The 10,306-nt window shown below is 45.5% G+C and overlaps 2 pseudogenes; both read left to right on the top strand.

The window, feature by feature from the left end:
• Positions 1 to 4,302: 4,302 nt before the first annotated feature.
• Positions 4,303 to 5,493, top strand: LOC134809166 (protein FAM27D1-like; annotated as a pseudogene).
• Positions 5,494 to 7,104: 1,611 nt separating this feature from the next.
• On the top strand, positions 7,105 to 7,855 carry LOC134809165 (putative protein FAM27E1; annotated as a pseudogene).
• Positions 7,856 to 10,306: the final 2,451 nt, after the last annotated feature.

Here is a 10,306-nt window from a genome sequence, read left to right as displayed (position 1 = left end):
CATGCTACAAAAAGAAAGTTTCAAAACTGCTCTATCAAAAGAAAGGTTCAACTCTTTGAGATGAATGCACACATCACAACGAATTTTCTGGGAATGCTTCTGTCTAGTTTTTGTAAAGATATCCCGTTTCCAACGAAGACCTCAAAGCGGTCCAAATATCCACTTGCAAATTCTACATAAAGTGTGTTTCAAAACTGCTCTATGAAAAGGAATGTTCAACTCTTTGAGTTGAAAGCAAACAACACAAAGAAGTTTCTGAGAATGTTTCTGTGTAGTTTTTATGTGAAGATATTTCCCTTTTCACCACAGGCCACAAAGCGTCCCAAACGTCCAGTTGCAGATTCTACAAAAAGAGTGTTTCAATACTGCTCTATCAAAAGAACGAGTTGAATGCACACATCACAAAGAAGTTTCTGAGAATGCTTCTGTGTAGTTTTTATTTGAAGATATTTCCTTTTTCACCATAGGCCTCAAGGCGCTACAAATGTCCACTTCCAGATACTTCAAAAAGAGTGGTTCAAAAGAGCTCTATCAAAAGAAAGGTTCAACTCTGTGAGTTGAATGCATACATCACAAAGAAGTTTCTGAGAATGCTTCTGTCTAGTTTTTATATGAAGATATTTCCTTTTTCACCGTAGGCCTCAAATCGCTCCAAATGTCCACTTGCTGATTCTACAAAAAGAGTGTTTCAAAACTGCTCTATCAAAACAAAATTTCAACTCTGTGAGTTGAATGCACACAACCCAAGAAGTTTCTGAGAATACTTCTGTCTAGTTTTTGTGATGATATCCCTTTTCCAACGAAGGCCTCAAAGTCGTCCGAATATCCACTTGCAAATTCTACAAAAAGAGTGCTTCAAAACTGCTCTATGAAAAGGAACGTTCAATTCTGTGAGTTGAAAGCAAACAACACAAAGAAGTTTCTGAGAAAGCTTCTGTGTAGTTTTTATTTGAAGATATTTCCTTTTTCACCATTGGCCTCAAAGCTCTCCAAATATCCATTTGCAGATTCTACAAAAAGAGTGTTTTGAAACTGCTGTATCAAAAGAAAGCTTCAACACTGTGAGTTCAATGCACACATCACAAAGAAGTTTTTCTGAATGCTTCTGTCTTGTTTTTATTTGAAGATATTTTTCTTTTCACCATAGGCCTCAAAGCGCTACAAATATCCACTTGCAGATGCTACAAAAAGAGTGTTTCAAAACTGCTCTATGAAAAGGAATGTTCAACTCTGTGAGTTGAAAGCAAACAACACTAAGAAGTTTCTGCGAATGCTTATGCGTAGTTTCTATGTGAAGATATTTCCTTTTTCACGATAGGCCTCAAAGCCCTCCAAATGTCCTGTTGCAGATTCTACCAAAAGAGTGCTTCAAAACTGCTGTGTCAAAAGAAAGAGTTCAATGCACACATCACAAAGAACTTTCTGAGAATGCCTCTCTGTAGTTTTTATGTGAAGATATTACCTTTTTCACCATAGGCCTCAAAGGGGTCCAAATGAACACTTGCAGATTCTACAGAAAGAGTGTTTCAAAACTGCTCTATTAAAAGGAAGGTTCAACTGTGTGAGTTGAATGCACACATCAAAAAGAACTTTCTGAGAATGCTTCTGTATAGTTTTTATGTGAAGATATTCCCGTCTCCAATGAAGGCCTGAAAAATCTCCAAATATCCACTAGCAGATTCTACAAAAAAACTGTTTCAAAACCGCTCAATCAAAAGAAAGGTTAAACTTGGAGAGTTGAATGCACACATCTCAAAAATGTTTCTGAGAATTCTTCTGTCTAGTTTTTATGTGAAGATATTTCCTTTTCCACCATAGGCCTCAAAGCACTCCAAATGAACACTTGCAGATTCTACAAAAAGAGTGGTTCAAAACGGCTCTCTCAAAAGAAACGTTCAACTCTGTGACTTGAATGCACACATCACAAAGAAGTTTCTGAGAATGCTTCTGTCTACTTTTTATGTGAAGATATTGCTGTTTGCAACAAAGGCCTAAAAGAGCTCCAAATATCCACTAGCAGATTCTACAAAAGGAGAGTTTCAAAACTACTCTATGAAAAGCAAAGTTTAACTCTGTGAGTTGAATGTACACATCACAAAGAAGTTTCTGAGAATTCTTCTGTCTAGTTTTTATGTGAAGATATTTTCTTTTCCACCATAAGCCTCTAATCTCTCCAATTATCCACTTGGAGATTCTACAAAAAGACTTTCAAAACTTCTCTATCAAAAGGAAGGTTCAACTCAGTGAGTTGAATGCACACATCACAAGTAAGTTTCTGAGAATGCTTCTATCTAGTTTTTATGTGTAGATATTTCCTTTTCTACCATAGGCCACAAATCGCTCCAAATATCCATTTGCAGATTCTACAAAAAGACTATTTCAAAACTGCTCTCACAAAAGGAAAATTCAACTCTGTGGTTTGAATGCAGACATCACAAAGAAGTTTCTGAGAATGTTTCTGTCTACTTTTTATGTGCAGATATTTCCTTTTCCACCATAGGCCTCAAAGCGCTCCAAATGAACACATTCAGATTCTGCAAAAAGAATGTTTCAAAACTGCTTTACCAAAAGAAAGGTTAAACTCTGTGAGTTGAAAGCCCACTTCACAAAGCCATTTGTGAGAATGAGTCTGTCCAGTTTTTATGTGAAGATATTCCCGTTTCCACTGAAGGCCTAAAAGCTCCAAATAGCCACTAGCAGATTCTACAAAAGGAGTGTTTCAAGACTGCTCTATCAAAAGAAACGTTCAATTCTGTGAGCTGAATGCGCACATCACAAAGAAGTTTCTGAAATGCTTCTGTCTAGTTTTTATGTGAAGATGTTTCCTTTCCCACCATAGGCCTCAAATCTCTCAAAATATCCACTTGCAGATTCTACAAAAAGACTGTTTCAAAACTTCTCTCCTAAAAAGAAGGTAAAACTCTGTGAGTTGAATGCACACATCACAAAGAAGTTTCTGATAATGCTACTGTCTTGTTTTTATTTGAAGATATTTCCTTTTCCACCATAGGCCTCAAAGTGCTCCAAATGAACAAATGCAGATTCTACAAAAGGAGTGTTTCAAAACTGCTCTATCAAAAGGAAGGTTCAACCCTGTGAGTTGAATGCATACATGAAAGCAGTTTCTGAGAATGCTTCTGTCTAGTTTTTACGAGATGATATCCCGTTTCCAACAAAGGCCTCAAAGAGTTCCAAATATCCACATGCAGATTTTGCAAAAGGAGTGTTTCAAAACTGCTCTATCTAAAGAAAGGTTCAACTCTGTGAGTTGAATGCACGCATCCCAAAGAAGTTTATGAGAATGCTTCTCTCTAGGTATTATGTGGAGATATTTCCTTTTTTACCATAGGCCTCAAATCGCTCCAAATATCCACTTGCAGATTCTACAAAAAGAGTGTTTTAAAACAGCTCTATCAAAAGAAAGTTTCAACTCTGTGAGTTGAATGCACACATCACAAAGAAGTTTCTAAGAATTCTTCTCTCTAGTTTTTGTGTGAAGATATTTCCTTTGCCACCCTAGGTCCCAAATCACTCCAAATATCCACTTGCAGATTCTACAAAAGACTGATTCAAAACTGCTTTATCAAAAGGTATGTTCAACTCTGTGAGTTGAATGCAAACATCACAAAGAAGTTTCTGAGAATCCTTCCATCTAGTTTTTATGTGAACATATTTTCTTTTCCACCATAGGCCTCAAAGCGTTCCAAATAAACAATTGCAGATTCTACAAAAAGAGTGTTTTGAAACTGCTCTATCCAAAGAAAGTTTCAACTCCGTGAGTTGAATGCACACATCACAAAGAACTTTCTGAGAATGCTTCTGTCTACTTTTTCTGGGAAGATATTGCCGTTTCCAACGTAGGCTTCAAAAATCTCCAAATATCCACTATCAGATTCTACAAACGGAGTGTACCAAAACTGCTCTATCGAAAGAAAGGTTCAACTCTGTTAGCTGAATGCACACATCACAAAGAAGTTTGTGAGAATGCGTCTGTCTAGTTTTTATGTGAAGATATTTCTTTTTCCACCATAGGCCTCAAATCGCTCCAAATACTCACTTGCAGATTCTACAAAAAGACTGTTTCAAAACTGCTCTATCAAAAGAAAGGTTCAACTCTGTGAGTTGAATGCACACGTCACACTGCAGTTTCTAAGAATGCTTCTGTCTAGTTTTTATCTGAAGATATTCCTGATTCCTTCGAATGTCTCAAAGAGCTCCAAATATCCAATAGCAGATTCTACAAAAGGAGTGTTTCAAAACTTCCCCATTCAGGCAGAAACACGTTTGGAGAGAGAAAGAATCATGACACTGATCTCCGGGAAGTGTCTCCCTGAAGGACTGGTAAGTCATCTTCGTTGAAGACATTTGGCCAGAGCGAGAGGCATCCAGGCCCCTGAGAAACAGGGGAGGCACAGCAAGAGAGAAGACAGAGCAGAGGCCAGGGCCCAGAGCCAAGGCAGGATACAGAACCGTGCCACCGCCACGGGCATAAGGGGAAGGGCTCCAAAAGGGTGGCTTGTCCAGAGAGGCCAGCGTTCCAGTGACAGGGATTGTTGCCATCTCCCATTCCCGGCTTCCTCTTCCAGACTGTATCATGGTGTGGCTTCATTTCTCAGAGAAGAGCGGTGAAAAGATACAACCATCTTCTCTGAGGTGGGTCCGCTCCTCTCCTGCAGGACAAAGAGCTCCTGTGGGGCACTTGTCCTCGGCTGTAGTGTGTTCATCTTGATCCTAGGAAAGAGGCCGCTCAGGATGGGGATGAGATTACAATTGCTCCGGGACCGACGCATCTCCTCACGTGGGCCAGACCTTCACACACCCAAATCGGGTCCGCGGCGGCGAAGATGATTGACAACCGGCCGCGCGACCCAGGCAGAGACGCAGAAAGAGGCTCATCAAAGACAGGACGACATGCGAGAAATCACTCTGTGTCGCACAGGGCGCATTCTGCCAAAGACACACAGGCACACGGACACACACACACAGACCGACAGAGAGAGGGAAAGAAACACACAGAGACCGAGAGACAAAGAGAGAAGACACAATGGGAGACACACACACACATACACACACACTCACACAGACACACACAGACGCACACAGAGTTATACAGCAGAGGAATTGAAACACACCCCCCCCAGGCAACCCCTGAGGCTGTGGGGTTCTGCTTTCCACGAGAAAGACCCTCAGACCCTCGCCGGAGAGAGCAGCCCAGGGGCACGCAAGCTGACCTGTCCTCGAGACACGGCGGCACGACTTTTGGGGAGACTCACTCCAACACCGTCCGGGCAGGCCTGAGGCTGGGATGCCATGCTGCCTCCCGCGGACTCCGCCTGGGGTTTCCTCATCCTGGTCGGCCCTTTGCGACCCCTGGCATCCGGAGACGTTCCCGTCGACCCCGTGGAGAGGTCAGGCTGGAGCCTCAGAGCCCCGACACCCAAGCACTGCCACGGAGGGCTTCTGCTCTGTCAAGCCTCAGGGACTGGTTTCTAAGACAACCGCGGGAAGCACTGTGACGGGAGAAGCCGCTCGCCCCTCACGCATGCGCATTGGCTGCGCCGACTCCCCCTCCGCTCCTGGAAGTCAGGCTGCGTCCCCTTTAAGTAACGCCGCTGCACAGCGGTGGCGGCAACAGCGAGGCTCCTGCTGCAGCCCTGACGGCGGCTGGATCCGGGGTCCAGATTGGGGCAGCGTGGGAGAGGGGACTGCGGGTGTCCTGTCCCAGGGCCAAACCCCCAGGAGTCCTGTCCTCAGGACCTCCTTGTGCCGACTTCCAACGAGGGAGGTGGAGCTTCAGGATGCCTGCTGTGTTCTTGGGACTCCCCTTCAGATGCGATTTGGGACCCTCCGTGTGAGATAGGAGGGGCTCACCATATCTGCTGAGGCAGGCAGTGTCTCGCTGCAGCACAGAATGATCTCATAGATCTCAAGGCGTAGTGTCAGCTGAAAATTCACAGATCCATCAGCCCTCTGCCTCCCTCCTCCTTTGAAAGAGCAGTGGCCTGCCCCCACTTCTCAAAGCCTTGGGGCTCTGGAAAGCCCACCACGCTTTACAGGACACCTACAAAGAGGAAGAGGGGCGAATCAGAGGTGGAGACCATGAGACCACGGGTGACACTGGCATATCCCACAGCACATGGTGTGAATGTGTGTCACTGGAGGCATATGGGGCGACGGCGAAACAAACGGTGGTGTCCAGGCATGTGCCGGTGGAAGGGGGGAACAAGTGACTTTTCCTTCAATGCCAAGGAAAATCAAAGAACACCTCGGACCCGGGGGTTGGGGGTCCTGGGCCTGACCCAAGCCATGTTTTCAAATGCCTACCAAAGGAGCAAAGAGGTTTCTGCAAAATTCGCCCCACTCCCAACCCTCCACCACCCTGGTAGCCCTGACGCATCTTCCCCTGCACCCAGCCCCAGCCCCAGCCCCAGCCCCAGCCCCAGTCCCAGCCCAGTCCCTTTGGTTCCCTGACATTCGTTTGGGAGAGAAGATCAAGGGAGTCAGTCCACCCAGGAGCAAAGGAGAGGATGTCCTCAAGAATGAGACAGGAAGTGCAGAGGAAACGCGACACCACCTGTGCTAGGAGACAAGGCCAGTCACGGTCGGGTCGCCTAGCACTCCTTCTAAGCAATCCACCCACCCATGAGTGGAAATGTGGAGAAGAAGAGAACTTCTCTGTCTGAGACACGTATAAGCCAAGAGTTCCAGAGTCATGAGAACTCCCCAATCAAGCAGAAACACGTTTGGAGAGAGAAGGAATCATGACACGGATCTGCAGGAAGTGTCTCCCTGACCGAGTGGGAAGTCATCTTCGTTGAAGACATTTGGCCAGAGCGAGAGGCATCCAGGCCCCTGAGAAACAGGGGAGGCACAGCATGAGGGAGGACAGAGCAGAGGCCAGAGTCCGGAGCCAAGGCAGGATCCACCACAGTGCCACCACCACGGGCATAATGGGAGGAGTTCCAAAAGGGTGGCTTGTCCAGAGAGGCCAGCGTTCCAGTGACAGGGATTGTTGCCATCTCCCATTCCCGGCTTCCTCTTCCAGACTGTATCATGGTGTGGCTTCATTTCTCAGAGAAGAGCGGTGAAAAGATACAACCATCTTCTCTGAGGTGGGTCCGCTCCTCTCCTGCAGGACAAAGAGCTCCTTTGGGGCTCTTGTCCTCGGCTGCAGTGTGTTCATCTTGATCCTAGAAAAGAGGCCGCTCAGGATGGGGATGAGATTACAATTGCTCCGGGACCGACGCATCTCCTCACGTGGTCCAGGCCTTCACACACCCAAAGCGGGTCCGCGGCGGGGAAGACGATTGACAACCGGCCTCACGACCCAGGCAGAGACGCAGGAGGAGGCTCACCAAAGACAGGACGACATGCGAGAAATCACTCTGTGGTGCACAGGGCGCATTCGGTAAAAGACACACACGCACACGGGCACATACACACAGACAGACAGAGAGAGGGAAAGAAACACACAGAGACGGAGAGACAAAGAGAGAAAAGAGAATGGGAGACACACACACACACACACATATACACACACACACACACACACAGAATCATACAGCAGAGGAATTGAAACACACAACCCCAGGCAACCCCTGAGACTGCGGGGTTCTGCTCTCCACGAGAACGACCCTCGGGTGAGAGGGCAGCCCAGGGGCACGCAGGCCGACCTGTCCTCAATACCACGGCAGCACGACTTTTGGGGAGACTGACCCCAAAACCGTCAGGGCAGGCCTGAGGCTGGGATGCCATGCTGCTTCCCGCGAACTCCGCTTGGGGTTTCCGCATCCTGGTCGGCCCTTTGCGACCCCTGGCATCTGGAGACGTTCCCGTCGACCCCATGGAGAGGTGAGGGGGAGCCTCAGAGCCCCGACACCCAAGCACTGCCACGGAGGGCTTCTGCTCTGCCAAGCCTCAGGGACTGGTTTCTAAGACAACCGCGGGAAGCACTGCGACGGGAGAAGCCTTTCGTGCCTCGCGCATGCGCATTGGCTGCGCGATTCAGGCTGCATCCCCTTTAAATAAGTCCACTGCTGCGCGGCAGCAGCGAGTCTCCTCCTGCAACCACGGTGGTGGCTGGATCCGGGGTCCAGTTGGGGGTGGCGTTTGAGATGGGGTCGCGGGGGTCCTGTCCCAGCAAGAAACTCCCAGGAGTCCTGTCCTCAGGACCTCCTTGGGCGGACTTCCACCAAGGGATGGGGAGCTTCAGGACGCCTGCTGTGTTCTCCTGACTCCCCTTCAGATCCGATTTTGGCCCCTTCCGACTGAGATAGGATGGGCTCACCACTCCTGATGAGGCCGGCAGGGCCTCGCTGCAGCACAAATCAATCCCATGAGTCTCAATGCGTGTTGTCAGCTGAAAATTCACTGATCCATCAGCCCTCTGCCTCTCTCCTCCTTTGAAAGAGCAGTGGCCTGCCCTGCTTTTAAGAGCTCTGGGCCTCCGGAAAGCCGAGAGTGCTTTACAGGACATGAGCAAACAGGAACAGGGGTGAATCCGAGGTGGAGACCATGCGGCCAGGCGTAGTACTGGCGCATCCCAGAGCAGATGGTGTGATTGTGTGTCACCGGAGGCATATGGGGCGACGGCGAAACAAACGGTTGTGTTCATGCTTGTGCCCGGTGGACAGTGCACATTTGGGTTAATGCTGAAATGAGTTAAGACTTTGGGGGATGGTTGGGAAGGCGTAATAAGTTTTGAAATGTGAGGACATGAGATTTGGAGAGGACATGAGATTTGGAGGGTCCAGGAGTGGAAAAATATGGTTTGACTATGTAACTACCCACATCTCAACTTGAATTGTATTGCTCAGAATTCCTACGTGTTCGGGGAGGGAACCAGGGGGAGGTAGTTGAATCTTTGGGGCCAGTCTTTCCCATGCTATTCTTGTGATAGTGGATAAATCTCACAAGATCTGATGGGATTATTAGGGGTTTCGTCTTTTGCTTCTTTTGCCTCCTTCTCATATTCTCTTGCCACTGCCATGTAAGAAATGCTGTTCACCCGCTGCCATAACTCTGAGGCCTCCTCAACCATGTGAAACCCTAAATCCAATTAAGCCTCTTTTTCTTCCCTGTCTCAGGTATGTCTTCATCAGCAGTGCGAATGTGGACTAATACATTTGGTGTTGTTAAACTTCTTAATAATTGTGGGGAGAATAGATGTGTAGTATCTTGTGCATTTTCCTGATTACTAATGAGGTTGAGAAATTTTTTTACATTTTGCGTGCTTTCTCTTTTGAGAAATCCCTATTGATGTCTTTTCGAATTTTCTGTTGGGTTGCTATTTTAAAAATTAATTCATAGGAGCTCCTTATACTTACTTGATCTGATTGTAATCTTTCATAGGTTTTAGGTACTGCAAATATCTTCTAATTTATAGTTTATCTTTTCACTTTTTTACTTTTATTTTTTAATTTCCTTTTTTTTTTGAGACAGAGTCTAGCTCTGTTATTCAGGCTGGAGTGCAGTGGCTCACTGCAACCTCCACCTCCCGGGTTCAGATGATTCTCATGCCTCAGGTTCCCAAGTAGCTGGGATTACAGGTGTCTGCCACTAATGCCAAGCTAATTTCTTGTATTTTTAGGAGACATGGCATTTCACCATGTTGGCCAGCCTGGTCTCAAACTCCTGACCTCAGGTGATGTACTGTTGGGATTACAGGATTGAGACACTGTGCCCAGCCTATCTTTCCAGTTTTTGATGTAAAAAGTTCTTAATTTTGTGATAGTCAAAATGTCTAATCTTTTTTAATGGTTAAATGGCTTTTTGTGTCTCATTCACTTACATTTTCTACTAAAAGTTTTGAAGTTTTGTTTCTGACATGTAAGTCTTTGGTCCTCAGGAATTTAATGTTTGTATATAGAGTGAGGCAGGAATATAATTTCATTTTGTTTCTTATATCAATAACCATTATTTTTCCATTCTATTTATTGAAAAGTCCTTTCTTTCCTTGCTGATCTGCCATGTCACCTACATCACATATCAAAGATTAAATTTGTGGAGATTTGTTTGGGAACTCTCTATTCTGTTTCATTAGTCAGTTTATCAGTGAGGACCACACTGTCTTAATTGCTGTAGCTTTATAAAAGTTCTGATATTTGCCAGCACAAATCTTTCCTCTTCTTCAATAATGTCTTTGATATTCTTGGCCCCTTCCCTTTTCCATATATATATATATATATTATATATATATATATAATATATATATATTATATATATATATATAATATATATATTATATATATGGATATATATAATATATATATATTATATATATGGATATATATAATATATATATATA

Source organism: Pan troglodytes, chromosome 21, assembly GCF_028858775.2.
Source record: "Pan troglodytes isolate AG18354 chromosome 21, NHGRI_mPanTro3-v2.0_pri, whole genome shotgun sequence".
NCBI lineage: Eukaryota > Metazoa > Chordata > Mammalia > Primates > Hominidae > Pan > Pan troglodytes.
This window is presented reverse-complemented; position numbering and strand designations above follow the sequence as displayed.